Source organism: Phragmites australis, chromosome 18, assembly GCF_958298935.1.
Source record: "Phragmites australis chromosome 18, lpPhrAust1.1, whole genome shotgun sequence".
Taxonomy (NCBI): domain Eukaryota; kingdom Viridiplantae; phylum Streptophyta; class Magnoliopsida; order Poales; family Poaceae; genus Phragmites; species Phragmites australis.
Genome location: NC_084938.1, coordinates 14339752 through 14355689, shown reverse-complemented (window position 1 = coordinate 14355689; position 15938 = coordinate 14339752). Strand labels below are relative to the sequence as shown.

At 46.7% G+C, this 15938-nt stretch overlaps 1 pseudogene; it reads right to left on the bottom strand.

Annotated features, from left to right (window-relative positions):
• Positions 1–403: 403 nt before the first annotated feature.
• On the bottom strand, positions 404–1490 carry LOC133899808 (KH domain-containing protein At4g26480-like; annotated as a pseudogene).
• Positions 1491–15938: the final 14448 nt, after the last annotated feature.

Genomic DNA, 15938 nt, shown 5'->3' with positions numbered 1-15938 from the left:
CAGCCGATCATTCCAGATAAATTAACGCCTGCTTTCCAGATAGTAATAACAGAAATGAAACACCGTGAAAATGATCTCACCGAACTTTTTCTAGATATAAATACTATCCTCTGCATTAAGGTCACACAAAAAGCAATACCAAGTTAGGCCTCCATACAGTCAGTTCTTCCATAGGAGAATTACTGTCAGTTGCACAAGACCAACCTGTTGAGCTATACAAGCCTACCAAAATCGCATAGCACATTCTTCCTCTTAGCTTAGAACTCTAAAGTAAACACTACCGACACTACAGAACCACAACCACACACAACTGCAACATATACTTCAGAGTTCAGCCAGCAAATCAAGTGTCAGATAACAATGACACCTCTTCGGACAAGGGTCAAAAGGCAACCACCATGGTTTAACCAAGAGTCTTGGCCCTCTTCATGCCCATGTTGTGGAATGGGGAGACCGATCCAGACTTTTGGGAGCTGTCATCTCTGCTCGCGAAGCTGCTGCTTCTTGAAGAAGTCCATCGATTCGTCCTAGTAATGTTTAAGATATAAACATAAGTTGGAAAACGTTATCCCAAGACCAGAACATGTTGACCAAATGGTTGAAACTAATAATGAAAATTTCGTTGAAAAAAATCCGATATCCAAAGATATCCTACCACAGGTTTCAGCATATCGTCGAGAATTTCTCGGGCTTCCATAAGACGGATATCGACGATTTCAGCTGGTAGCTCAGCTTCTATCACAAGCTGCAGAGGCTCATTAAGGTGTTCATATCCTGGTTTTCCCCTCATCAATTCTTCCTGCAAGTTTTGAAACTGTTGCGATAATATAATTCAAGTTTGTTGACAGCTGCAGTATAGCTTGTTCCAGTTGAAAAGCTTTGAAACTGGCCATGCCCGACATTAGACTATTAGAGAGCCATCCATAACAGTGAAGTAGTAGTTAATGCTCATATAAGGATGCTAAGTTTGGTGATGTCCATTAATTATTTGATTATGTATAGAAAGACCTTAGGGTAGTATCACTATAGTACGGTAGTACCTCATATAGGTAAAGCAACACATAGATGAAACACCCTAATAGCAGTGCCACGAAAAATCATCATACCTACAGAATAGGTCTAGCTCCAAAGAGGATAAAATCGTGAGTTTGAGACAAGGAAACAAGACAGGGGTGTGGTAACTTACGAATTTACAATGAGAATAAAGTCCAAGCAAAGTTATAAATAAATATGAAACATTACCAGAGCAGCATCCTTTATGCTGCTGCGGCCTCTAATCAGGACACGGCAGTTTGCCTCAACTGGTTTAAGAGAGTTTCCCCTGGGACCAAGTAGTCGACCCACCAAGTTGAAGTGTAAAGCACAATGCCACAATCAAACAAAAAACATCTGAAGTGAATTTAGGGGAATAAGAGATGGAAGCAACATCTTACATTAGGGTATTTCTCCACAGGAATGTCCATGCTCATTGTTTTCTTCACAATCTAACCTGTGGAGTGTTACGGTCTTGCCCGCAACGATCGTATAGGGTATGAGTGAGAAGTCGCCGGCCTGACCTTGGCTCGTTTCTTCCCCGTGGCGAGGTAGTCGACGAGAAGATCGTCAAGTGCAGCAAGGGACGTGCAGTGAAGGAGATGAGTAAATAGATAAGTATTTCTTTTCTACCTTCAAACTGATACAATGCCTAGTATATATAGAAATCTATAGTTTGTATCCTAATCCGACTAGAATTTGGTCTCTAAACCGACTCCTAAATGAACTTAAAACAAACTAGGACTCCTGTCCCTGCCCTTTTCCTTTGGTTCTACGGTGATATTTTATACCGTACATGACATCTCTCCCCTCCTTCGGAAAGAGCTCATCCTCGAGCTGAAATTCTGGATATCTTTGCTTGAAATCAGAAACATCTTCCCATGTTGCGTTGGCGTCTGACACCCAGCCCAACGGACGAGAACTTGCCACTTGTCGCGAGCAAACCTGCTACGCACTACTGATGTTGGAGTCGGCACAACCCGTCCATGAAGTAGTGCCGGTAGATTAGGCATTGCTTTAGGAGGTTGTCCACTGAATTTCTTGAGAACTTCCACATGGAAGACATCGTGTATTTTGGCTTTGGCCGGAAGTCGTAGACGATAAGCAGCGTCGCCGATGCGCTCCAACACTTGAAAAGGCTCGAAGAATCTTGGTGCCAACTTGCCCTTAACAGGTGAAGGTAAAGAAGCTATAGGACGATGCAAAAGTTTCAACCACACCCAATCTCCAACACCAAAACTGACTGCGGTATGCTTGACATCATAATATAGTTTGGAATGTTCCTGAGCTTGTAAAAGTTGTTCACGCACATCACACAAGAATTCATCGCGCTCTAATAGAGACTGCTCAACAGCCGGAACACGAGCTTTCCTTTCTCATATGCACGTAATGCTGGAGGATTACGACCATACACTACTTTGAATGGAGTATCATGAAGTGCCGAGTGATAGGCTGTATTGAAGCAATATTCTGCCCAAGGAAGCCAACGTAGCCACTGTTTGGGGCGATCACCTATTAAACAGCGAATATACATGATGATTACCTTATTTGCGGCTTCCGATTGACCATCACTCTGAGGATGAAAAGCGGAGCTCATGTGCAGCCGGGTGCCAGGACGTCAGTAATCCATGAAGCCGCACAATTTCATCAAAGAAAGGCCGAGCAATTGAATTGGCAGTGTATGGATGTCCTAAAGGAATAAAATGGGCATATTTGGAGAGACGATCCACCACTGTTAAAATGACTGACTTATTATTGATGCGTGGTAAGCCCTCAACAAAGTCCATCGCAACATCACTCCATATTTGACTTGGTATGAGCAAAGGCTGAAGAAGACCTGCCGAATGGATGTGATCTATTTTATTGCGCTGACAGATAGAACACGAGCGTACAAAATCTTGAACTAAAGCCTTATCACCCGGAATGTAAAAATCAGCACATAGGCGGTGCAGCGTGCGTTGAACACCCTCATGACCTGTGTGTGCGGCTACAATAAGGCCAGAGACACTTGGCGATGAAGAAGGTATATAAACCCGGCGACCTTTGATGATCAGACCATCACGTAATTCCCAGTCAGGACCTTTGATGCCGACTGTAATCTCCTTCTGCAATTTGCATACCTCATAATTTGACGAATATTCGTGCCGCAGTTCATCCCAGAGAGCGAGGGACGGAATAGATATTGCAGAAATTTGTGCAACCGGTAAGTCAACATCACGTCAAGAGAGGGCATCCGCCACAATATTGGTGTTGCCTGGTTGTACTCAACAACGAAGTCAAAACCCATGAGCTTGCTAATCCACTGATATTGAGGGATAGTCGACAATCGTCGATCGAGGAGATACTTAAGGAAAAATGATCCGTTCGGACCACAAAGTGATGCCCCCAAAGGTAAGGTCGCCAATGCTTCACGGCTTGAGCGAGGGCAATCAGCTCACGCTCATACGCAGCTAAACTAGCATGGCGAGGTGCCATGGCACGACTGAAGAAGGCCATGGGTCCAGCACCTTGATGAAGTATGGCCCCCATGCGACTTGATGCGTCACATTCAACCACGAAGACCTGACGAAAATCCGACAACTGTAAAACTGGAGCTGTAGAGAGAGCCTTCTTGAGCATCAAGAAAGCCTAAGTTGCCTCCGAAGACCATGCGAAACCTTCCTTCTTCAGTAATTTTGTTAATGGAGCCGCAATAGTACCATAATCTTTGATGAAACGCCGATAGTAGCGAGACCGAGGAATCCATGAATTGCTCGTACCGTATGAGGCTCCGGCCATTTTGCAACAGCTTGGACCTTCTGACTATCCATGGCGACGCCGTCAGCTGATACAACATGACCAAGGTAAGATACCGAGGATACTCCAAAGGAACATTTGGAGCGCTTTAATACAAGGTGGTGTTGCCGAAGTATGTCCAACACGATGCGGACATGGCGGAGGTGATCGACTCAAGAAGAGATGTAGATCAATATATCATAAAAAAAGACAAGAACAAAACAACATAAATACCGATGAAGGATATCGTTCATCAACGCTTGAAATGTGGCTGGCGCATTTGTTAATCCAAACGGCATCACAAGAAACTCATAGTGGCCGTGATGAGTACGAAATGCCGTCTTCTCGATGTCAGCTTCATGCATGCGAACTTGATGATATCCAGAACGGAGGTCTAATTTGGTGAAGAAACGGGCGCCATGGAGCTCATCTAATAGTTCTTCCACTACTGGTATCGGGAACTTGTCTTTAATGGTTATGGCATTGAGGGCACGATGATCGACGCAAAAGCGCCAAGACCCATCATGCTTCTTGACGAGCAGTACCGGTAAGAAGAAGGCCGATGTGCTGAGGCGAATGAATCCGTATTTAAGCATCTCAGCACATGACGTTCCAACTCATCCTTCTGAAGTTGGGGGTATCTGTACGGGCTCATGGCCACCGGTCGAGCACCGGTCTCTAAATGAATGTGATGGTCATGTGCGTGTGCCGGAGGCAAGCTTGTAGGTTCTGTAAAGAGATCGGCGAAGGAATCCAGAAGGCGATCCAAAAGAGTAGTGGCGCACTCAGCTGCACATATGGACATTCTTGGCCCCGGCAACCCTTGCCATGTAACAGAACGTCCATTGATGCGACAAGACAAGGTGAGCTTATTAAAATCCCATAGGATTGGACCCAAGGAATGCAACCATTGAGTCCCCAAAATGATGTCGTAGCCTGCCAGTGGTAAGGTATAGCAATTGAGCAAAAAAGAGTCTTGATTGATGAGCATGACCAATCCCCAGCAAACGCCTAAACTGCATAGATGGTCACCATTAGCAACTGTGACCCTGAGTCCAGTGCGGACTGGGTGAAGACAAAGACCCAAACGTTCGGCGACATCATCCTCGATGAAGTTATGGGACGACCCAGAGTCTACGAGTGCCACTAGCTCTTGATTGCCAATCTGAATTTTTAGTCGCACTGTATCCGACCCAAAAATACCCACCACTGCATAAAGGGAGATGTGAGGGGCCTGCTGAAATTCGTTAGTGCTATCATCATAGTCATCGGCTGTGGAATCATCATACTCGATATAGAAGAGGTGGGCACAACGGTGACCGCGAACGAACTTCTCATGGAATTAAAACAGAGACCTTGTCTTCGGTGTTTGTCCATCTTAGTTGGTGAAAGACGCCGGACTTCACGGGAGGGAAGGAAGTTAGAACTTCCACTGCTTGGGGCAGGTCCTGTTGATTTTGACAGAGGAGGTCCAGATGTTTGCGCTGGAGACCCCGTGATGACATATACGAGCGTGTGCCACCTGAACGTCCTGTGCCACTAGCCTTCTATTCATATGCACGCGCCAGACTCATGGCGGCCTCCAAATCAGCTGGATCCTGGAGCTCGACATCAGTACAGATCTCATAACGAAGTCCCGACGTGAACAATTGCTTCTCTTGACGTGCCGTCAATGGGTCCGCTCGTCTCAGGAGAGCCAAGAATCGACTTTGATAATCTTCCACTGTTCCCAATTGTCGAAGATGTCGGAGTTCTCCCAACGGATTGCTACGAATGGGGGGCCCAAAGCGCGTGTTGCACAATTGCTTGAATTCAACCCAAGAAGGCTCTCCAGGATTGCGTTCCAGGTGATGGTACCAATGGTGGGCATTGCCATCCATGTGATAGGAGGCAAGCCATGCCTTGTGATTTTCGTCAGTCTTTTGACCACAGAAGAACTGATCACATCTATAGAGCCAAGGGAGCGGGTCCTCCTTTCTGTCATAGTGAGGAAAATTCAATTTGAAAAATCGTGGAATGCCGCCATCCATGGTACCACTCGACCTAGGAGAATCATCTGTATCCAGTTTCCTCGGCAAGGGTGCTCGATTTTGCAGCAAGGTCCCATCAGCTTGAAGAATGCCCGCACCGCCGAGACGAGGTATGCACAACGGCAATCCCGTGGGCACTGTGGATGCTACGGTCCGTGCCAGCCCACCATCGCCAGATGCCAGTGGAAAGTCAAGCACGTTCTGATCCGAGGCGGTCATGCCAGAGCTACTGGACAGAGCTTTGTGTTTCTCTAAGCGAGAAAGTCAATCCATGACCCCTGTTACTGCACGCGTAACGTTGGCGAGGGAGGTTTGTACAGCAGATAGCGTGGTGTTGACGTCGCCCAGGCTATTGTTGATGTCGTCAAACCCCGTCTGGAATTCCCGGCGTAGCATGGTTTCCTGTTCTGCTAGTAGTTTCTTGAACAAGACTTGATCCGCACCGGAAGATTCCATAGTTTGGGATGTGACGGTCCCAGAATCAGTGGATCCTGATACCAAGTTGTTACGGTCTTGCCGCAACGATCGTATAGGGTCTGAGTGAGAAGTCACCGGCCTGACCTTGGCTGGTTTCTTCTCCGTGGCGAGGTAGTCGAGAAGATTGTCAAGTGCAGCAAGGGACGCGATGCAGAGAAGGAGATGAGTAAATAGATAAGTATTTCTTTTCTGCCTTCAAACTGATACAATGTGTCAGTGATATGGGATTCGGGGGTTCCCGAGTCCCAAGGCCAGGACAGCACAGTGCCACATGGCGCCTTCCCTCAGGGACCACCTCCCCGAGGGCCCGTGGGAAGCATGGTCCGGGAGTGGGTGCTCGGGGTCAAAAACATGTGGTCCCCGAGCACCCAAAGAGCCCTGAGGACCCGAGGGAAGCAAGGTCCGGGAGTGGGTGCTCGGGGGGTGCTCGGGGCCAAGAACAGTTGGTCCCCGAGCACCCAGAGAGCCCCGAGCACCCGGCAGGCCCTATGCCGGTGGAACCCACAGGGACTCTACGATGAGGTGTCGGTCGATGGGAGGTCTGATACCGCATTTAATGGGGAGCATGGACGGTCACATCCAACCACTCTCCCCCACGTCTGCCGTACTGAATACGCCAGTCCCTGCGGCCGCCTGGCAGGAAGGCATGGGCACAATTAATACGGCGGGTTCCGTCGCATATCCCCTCGCGGGGCCCATGAAGAAAGACAGTTTGAAGATATCTTTGATGGGCACGAGGTGATGAGGACATCACTCCCTCGGATACATACAATGATCCTCCATTGAACTTTCAAGGTCCAATCACAAGAGCTCGCGCACGACAATTAAATTTAGAGGTGAGCTCGTTCCTAAGCAACTCTTTATATAATTTTGAGAATAGATTACTACCTAATGATTATGTGTTGCTTAGGAATCATGGAGAGGACAAGGAGACACATAGAGGAAGGCTTGAAGGCGTGGAGGAGCAGCTAGGACGTCCAACAACAGCAGGAGGTCCAGTCCAACTCGAGTCCGAATCAGCCTCGACCTCCAGGACCAGCGAGCAGTAAAACGGACGCCCAGGACGCATCCGGACTCCGTTTTCGACGATTCACATATGGTTGGAAAGATAATTTCATAAGGAAACCAATGGCGTTGGTTTGAGATCCAAATTCCTTCTGAGTCAACGGGAAACGTCGAAACAAGTCAGCGTCCAGAATCTGTCCCGGTGCTGCGTCACCGTTTTTGGTCCGTTGGGCCGTGTATCGTCGTTGAGCCCATTAGGGGGGCGTGACCAGGGGGTGTGACGACCCTTAGACCCTTATTATCAGCCGCCGCCGCTCTCGTTAGGGCGGGTTTTTGCTTAGATTATTCTGTCAAGAACAGTTTCGTCGTTTCGTCGGTTTGTGAGACCCCAACTCGTGAGATTAATCATTCATCTGCAATTTGGTTGCATTCTTCCTTGTTCTTGCTTGTGTTCTTCGATTCGCAGGCAAGGACTTTAGCCTTCTTGGTGAGGTCAACCGTGCAACGCCGGTTGATAACCAGAGGAGATGTGGTGCTGCGATTGCGGGGTTTCGGATCGTGTTGTTCGGAAGCCGGATCGACTTGTGTCTCGTTTCCACCAAATCGAGAGTTACCAGAACCTTTCGGAAGATCGGGAACCCTTGTTCATACTACGAGGCTTATCGCCCTGTCACATCATACCGCGTTAGACCTACTCTGCCCGTAAAGAGTACTCAGAAGCTGGCCGGTGAGCGCCCCTGCGCCTGCTAAAGCTGGAACGCGAAGACCAATGGAACCGTTCGAGGGACGTATTTTCAACCCTCTGTAACATCAACTGCAGATCAATGATGGTCACTTTCCATTTATTATTTACGGGAACTTGTGCCCTCGTTCTGGGCATTCCCTGAATGGCCTCCCCCCGGTAGATAAAGGGGGAGCACTTTGTAAAGAGAGATCGGAAGGAAAGGGACGAAAGGAGAGAAACATTGATAACATACTGGACACACAGGAGTAGGGTATTACGCCTCCGTGCGGCCTGAACCTATCTAATTCTTGGTGCATTCATTTCTACTAGCTGACGACGATCCCTCCGGCCTACGTCCCACTCGCATTAATCTCACATACGAGGTAGTTCTAGGACCAGCCTCCCGGCCGAATATCAAAGGAGGTCCCTCAGGATCCTTGCTCGCGGTGTTCATCCACCAACAGCTGGCACGCCAGGTAGGGGGTTGTATCCTTGAACCCACCTCGTTCTTTGCAGAAGAAATGGTGGGTGGACATCGTGGTCAGTGCGCTGATTCGGACTCGAACGAGGAGATGGAAAACGTGGCCCAGGGGGCCCCAGCTTCTGCTCGTCCTCAGCGGTGTCGACAGCCGGCTCATATGGCAGCTCCTTGCGCCAGGGACAATGGCGCTGAGCCCAGTAGGACCGCAACTGCCACGGGCGGGTCGCCGAACCCGCAGCAAGTAGCGATCGTCCTTGCCGCAAGATCGGCATCCGAGCAATGCCGAGCGCTGATACGGCGCAAACTCAACTTTGTCGGGTTCGGCGAAATCAGAATTCCCAAATTCGCCTCCGAAGTTTGAGTTTTCAATTTCCAAATATTTTTCTCATTTTCTGGCTGAACTTCAGAAAATTCTACAGGCCACGTCTTTCACTTGTTTAAGCTCAAATTTTCTGTGGTTCCCTCTTGTGTTCTCCTAAGTGAAAAAACAATATCAAAAAAATAAAAAGAAAAAGTCGAATTTTCCTAAAAAAACAACGACAGCCCAAAAAAATAGAAAAAAGAGAGGGGCAAAAGAGGAACAATATCTAGAGGAGCACATAGAGAAGGGCAAAGTGAGCTGTGTTAGCATGTGCTGTTTAGTTCCTTGTTTCTGTTGCTCTTGCTATCCATCATACTTGTTTCTCCACCTTGTTTATCACACATACTTGGTACTTGCAACACTTTAGGCCAGCAACGAGAACAAGTACTTGGGACTATAATTTAGCATTACTATCTGTTTCTGATTTGTGTTCCACATATACATATTTGTTTTCTTTGTGTGCCTTCCAAGCCCCACAGATTCTTCTGGACAGCACTGGTTTGCATCCCTGCAATCGCTCGCACGCCTTCCAGGTATCCTTTGCTTTGCTGGTAAGAACCCTGGTAAGAGCTTGGTAAGGTGTCTACCTTTGCTGATCTTGATTGAGAGGCACCACTCCACCTTTGTAGTACGATTATTAGGGATAACCTTCACTGTTTGTTGTTGTGTTTGTTTCCACAATGTCAGTTGATGGAGATAAAACGCCAAAGGACTTCAAGGAGTGTGTCAGCCAAGAGCAGCTACAAGCTGTTGTAGACAATGCTCAGAAGGAGATGAAGGAGATAGTCATCAAGGCTATCACTGAAGCGATAATTGAGATGAAACTCGCAAACGCGGTTGAGCGGGTGGACAAACGGTTATCCGAGCTCACCGACAGGGTAAATGCTTTGGAAAACCGTCCTGTGCACAACGAAGATGTGAATGGAAGCAACACCGGTGATGAGTTGTATGATGACGATGGTAATGTTGATCCAGCGGCAACATTGCAAAACAGATTACGGCGTCGTCTTCGCACTAACACCACAGGTATGGGTGGCGTTCCACATCACCACCACCATCGAGGTATGTATAATCGAGCTCCTGAAGATCCTTATGCTAAGGTTAAATTTACTATACCTTCTTTTTCGGGACATTATGATGCTGAGGGATATCTTGATTGGGAGATGACAGTAGAGCAAAAATTTAGTGCCCACCAAGTACCTGAACAACATAGAGTTAGACAAGCCACTAGTGAGTTTAAAGATTTTGCTATTATTTGGTGGACTGGTTTAGCTGCAGATGGTGCCACACCTCGTACATGGGAAGAGCTTAAGGTTGCTATGCGTGATAGATTTGTTCCCCCATCTTATCATAGAGACCTGCGTAAGAAATTGATGCGCTTAGAACAGGGAGATAAATCTGTGCATGATTATTATGGTGATCTTCAAAAGGGCTTGATGCATTGTGGCATAGTAGAGGGAAACGAAGATTCTATTTGTCGATTTTATTCGGGTTTGAGACGTGAAATCCAGGATATTATTGATTATAAAGAATTTAACAATGTCAACCAGTTGTTTCAGTTTGCTATGCTTGCAGAGAAGGAGTTGCAGGGGCGTGAGCAGCAGGGCAAGTACAAGGCCAGCACCACATACACGCCGCGCACAGGACCATCCTTGGGGCTGTCCAAACCATCCACTTACAGGGCTCCCTCACCAGCGAGCAAGCAACAAGCAGCTACGGCACCAAATCCGGTCACTACACGACCTTCAGGCTCAGGTAAAAATTCTGTTTTGCAGGGAACTTCCAAGAGTGCTTCCTCTGTTGCATCAACGGGACGCACCTCTGGCATTCAGTGCCGTCGCTGCCATGGATTCGGTCATGTGCAGAAGGATTGCCCAAGTCAGCGGGCATACATTGCAACGGAAGATGGGTACATCAGCGCCTCTGACATTGAGGAAGAAGAAGAAGAAGAACCAGTTGTTGAGGAGAGCAACGAAATCTTGGGTAGTGATGACACAGCGACCTATAGGAGCATCATTGTGCAGCGGGCGCTCAGCACAAAGGTACAACAACCAGAGAAGCTGCAACGCCATAACTTGTTCCAGATTTTCTTCGTCATCCAAAATCGGCGAGCACGTGTCATCATCGATGGAGGTAGTTGTAATAATTTGGTGAGTTCAGATTTGGTCAAGAAGCTTAGCTTGACCACACGCCAACACCCCCATCCATATAACCTTCAGTGGTTTAATGATGCTGGAAAAGCTAAGGTAACACAAACTTGCAGAGTTTCTTTTTCCATTAGTTCCTATGCTGATTATGTTGACTGTGATGTGGTACCTATGGAAGCTTGCTCACTTTTATTGGGTCGACCTTGGGAATTTGATAATGATGCTATACACCATGGTAGAAGTAATACATATACTTTTATGCATAAAGGAAAGAAAATTACTTTGGTTCCTATGACCCTTGCTGAAATTGTACAAGCTGATAAAGAACGAGCTGCTAATTTGCGTGATACTAAATCTGAAAATCAGCAAGTTGCTAATTCTCTTTACCCACCTAAAAAGGATAAGTCTGCACCTAGTTCTAAGGTAGAGGGCATAAAATTGAAGGGTGGTGTTATGCTTGTACTAAAAAGTGACCTTGCTGAAATTTCTAATAATGATATTTGCTACACCTTGGTTTGCAAACGAGTTTTGTATTCGCTTGATGATGTTATTAGTTCGATACCTCCTGCTGCCACTAACCTTTTGCAGGAGTATGAGGATGTTTTCCCAGCTGAGATACCCCCGGGACTGCCACCTATGAGAGGGATAGAGCATCAAATCGATTTGATCCCGGGAGCAACATTGCCAAATCGTGCTGCGTATCGAACCAATCCCGAGGAGACTAAGGAAATTCAGCGGCAAGTCCAAGAGCTTTTGGACCGCGGGTATGTACGTGAGAGCCTTACTCCTTGTGCTGTTCCTGTGATTTTGGTTCCTAAGAAAGATGGTACTTGGCGTATGTGTGTTGATTGTAGAGCCATCAATAACATTACTATTCGATATCGCCATCCTATTCCTAGACTTGATGATATGCTTGATGAGTTGTGTGGCTTTGTAATTTTTACAAAGATCGACTTGCGTAGTGGTTACCACCAAATTAGAATGAAACTTGGAGATGAATGGAAAACAGCTTTCAAAACTAAATTCGGATTATATGAGTGGTTAGTAATGCCTTTTGGTTTAACTAATGCACCTAGCACTTTCATGCGTTTGATGAATGAGGTTTTAAGAGCTTTTATTGGACGATTTGTGGTGGTTTACTTTGATGATATATTGATTTATAGCAAGTCTTTGGATGAACATATGGATCACTTACGTGCTGTTTTTAATGCTTTACGTGATGCACGTTTATTTGGTAACCTTGAGAAGTGCATCTTTTGCACGGATCGAGTCTCTTTTCTTGGCTATGTTATTACTCCACAGGGAATTGAGGTGGATGAGATGAAAATTGAAGCCATAAAGAGTTGGCCGGTGCCCCAAACCATCAAACAGGTGAGAAGTTTTCTTGGACTTGCAGGTTTTTATCGTCGTTTCGTGAAGGATTTCAGCGCCATTGCTGCCCCCTTACACGAGTTGACAAAGAAAGGTGTGGTGTTCCATTGGGGTAAGGCACAAGAGGAGTCCTTTGACACTTTGAAGGAGAAGCTTACGCACGCGCCATTGCTGCAACTTCCAAATTTTGGTAAGACCTTTGAGCTAGAATGTGATGCTAGTGGAGTTGGCATTGGAGGTGTTTTGATGCAAGAAGGTAAGCCCGTTGCATACTTTAGCGAAAAATTGCATGGCCCTGTTCTTAATTACTCTACGTATGATAAGGAATTGTATGCACTTGTACGTTCTTTAGAGACGTGGCGTCATTATTTGTGGCCTAAAGAATTTGTTATACATTCAGATCATGAATCGCTTAAGTATCTTCGTTCTCAAAATAATCTGAATCGTAGACATGCTAAGTGGGTTGAATTTATTGAATCTTTTCCTTATGTTATCAAACACAAGAAAGGGAAGGATAATATAATTGCTGATGCTTTGTCTAGACGATATGCTTTGTTGTCCCAACTTGATTATAGAATTTTTGGACTTGACTCAATAAAAGAACAATATGTGCTTGATCCTGATTTTAAAGATGTATTGCTGAACTGTAAAGAGGGACGTACATGGAACAAGTTTGTGATCAATGATGGATTTGTGTTTAGAGCTAACCGTCTATGCATTCCAGTTGGTTCCGTTCGTCTTTTGTTGTTGCAGGAAGCACATGGAGGAGGATTGATGGGACATTTTGGTGCTAAGAAGACGGAGGATATGTTGGCCACACATTTCTTTTGGCCAAAGATGAGGAGAGATGTTGAGCGGTTCGTGGCACGCTGTACCACATGTCAAAAGGCTAAGTCTCGCTTGAATCCACATGGTTTGTATATGCCTCTTCCTGTTCCTTCTATTCCTTGGGCAGATATTTCGATGGACTTTGTTTTGGGATTGCCTAGGACTAAGAGGGGGAGGGATAGCATTTTTGTTGTTGTGGATCGTTTTTCTAAGATGGCACATTTTATACCTTGTCATAAAAGTGATGATGCCGTTTATATTGCTGACCTCTTTTTCAAAGAGATTGTTCGCTTGCATGGTATGCCTTCTACTATTGTTTCAGATCACGACGCTAAATTTTTGAGTCACTTTTGGCGCACTCTATGGAATAAGTTGGGTACAAAACTATTGTTTTCTACTACTTGCCACCCACAAACTGATGGCCAAACGGAGGTAGTGAACCGCACTTTGGGTACCATGTTGAGAGCTATTATGAAGAAAAATTTGAAGATGTGGGAAGAATATTTGCCCCACGTGGAGTTTGCTTATAATCGGGCAACACATTCTATCACCAAGATAAGTACTTTTCAGGTAGTGTATGGTTTTAACCCTCGCGCTCCTATTGATCTTTTGCCTTTACCTACCACTGAAAGAACACATAGTGACGCTAGTGCACGTGCGATTTTATTCGTAAGTTGCATGAAACAACTAAAAGAAATATCGAAAAGATGAATGAAAAGTATAGAATTGCTGGTAGTGAAGGTAGGAAAGAAGTCAAACTTGAACCGGGTGATTTAGTGTGGTTACATTTAAGAAAAGATAGGTTTTCAGAGCTGCGTAAGTCTAAATTAATGCCAAGAGCTGTTGGTCCTTATAAGATAATTGAGAAAATAAATGATAATGCATATAAACTTGAGTTGCCACCCGAGTTCGGGGTTAGTCCTTCTTTTAACATTGCAGATTTGAAACCTTACTTGGGAGCCGATGATGAGCTTGAGTCGAGGACGACTCCAATTCAAGAGGGGGAGGATGATGAGGACATCACTCCCTCGGATACATACAATGATCCTCCATTGAACTTTCAAGGTCCAATCACAAGAGCTCGCGCACGACAATTAAATTTAGAGGTGAGCTCGTTCCTAAGCAACTCTTTATATAATTTTGAGAATAGATTACTACCTAATGATTATGTGTTGCTTAGGAATCATGGAGAGGACAAGGAGACACATAGAGGAAGGCTTGGAGGCGTGGAGGAGCAGCTAGGACGTCCAACAACAGCAGGAGGTCCAGTCCAACTCGAGTCCGAATCAGCCTCGACCTCCAGGACCAGCGAGCAGTAAAACGGACGCCCAGGACGCATCCGGACTCCGTTTTCGACGATTCACATATGGTTGGAAAGATAATTTCATAAGGAAACCAATGGCGTTGGTTTGAGGTCCAAATTCCTTCTGAGTCAACGGGAAACGTCGAAACAAGTCAGCGTCCAGAATCTGTCCCGGTGCTGCGTCACCGTTTTTGGTCCGTTGGGCCGTGTATCGTCGTTGAGCCCATTAGGGGGGCGTGACCAGGGGGTGTGACGACCCTTAGACCCTTATTATCAGCCGCCGCCGCTCTCGTTAGGGCGGGTTTTTGCTTAGATTATTCTGTCAAGAACAGTTTCGTCGTTTCGTCGGTTTGTGAGACCCCAACTCGTGAGATTAATCATTCATCTGCAATTTGGTTGCATTCTTCCTTGTTCTTGCTTGTGTTCTTCGATTCGCAGGCAAGGACTTTAGCCTTCTTGGTGAGGTCAACCGTGCAACGCCGGTTGATAACCAGAGGAGATGTGGTGCTGCGATTGCGGGGTTTCGGATCGTGTTGTTCGGAAGCCGGATCGACTTGTGTCTCGTTTCCACCAAATCGAGAGTTACCAGAACCTTTCGGAAGATCGGGAACCCTTGTTCATACTACGAGGCTTATCGCCCTGTCACATCATACCGCGTCAGACCTACTCTGCCCGTAAAGAGTACTCAGAAGCTGGCCGGTGGGCGCCCCTGCGCCTGCTAAAGCTGGAACGCGAAGACCAATGGAACCGTTCGAGGGACGTATTTTTAACCCTTTGTAACATCAACTGCAGATCAATGATGGTCACTTTCCATTTATTATTTACGGGAACTTGTGCCCTCGTTCTGGGCATTCCCTGAATGGCCTCCCCCCGGTAGATAAAGGGGGAGCACTTTGTAAAGAGAGATCGGAAGGAAAGGGACGAAAGGAGAGAAACATTGATAACATACTGGACACACAGGAGTAGGGTATTACGCCTCCGTGCGGCCTGAACCTATCTAATTCTTGGTGCATTCATTTCTACTAGCTGACGACGATCCCTCCGGCCTACGTCCCACTCGCATTAATCTCACATACGAGGTAGTTCTAGGACCAGCCTCCCGGCCGAATATCAAAGGAGGTCCCTCAGGATCCCTGCTCGCGGTGTTCATCCACCAACAGCTGGCACGCCAGGTAGGGGGTTGTATCCTTGAACCCACCTCGTTCTTTGCAGAAGAAATGGTGGGTGGACATCGTGGTCAGTGCGCTGATTCGGACTCGAACGAGGAGATGGAAAACGTGGCCCAGGGGCCCCCAGCTTCTGCTCGTCCTCAGCGGTGTCGACAGCCGGCTCATATGGCAGCTCCTTGCGCCAGGGACAATGGTGCTGAGCCCAGTAGGACCGCAACTGCCACGGGCGGGTCAC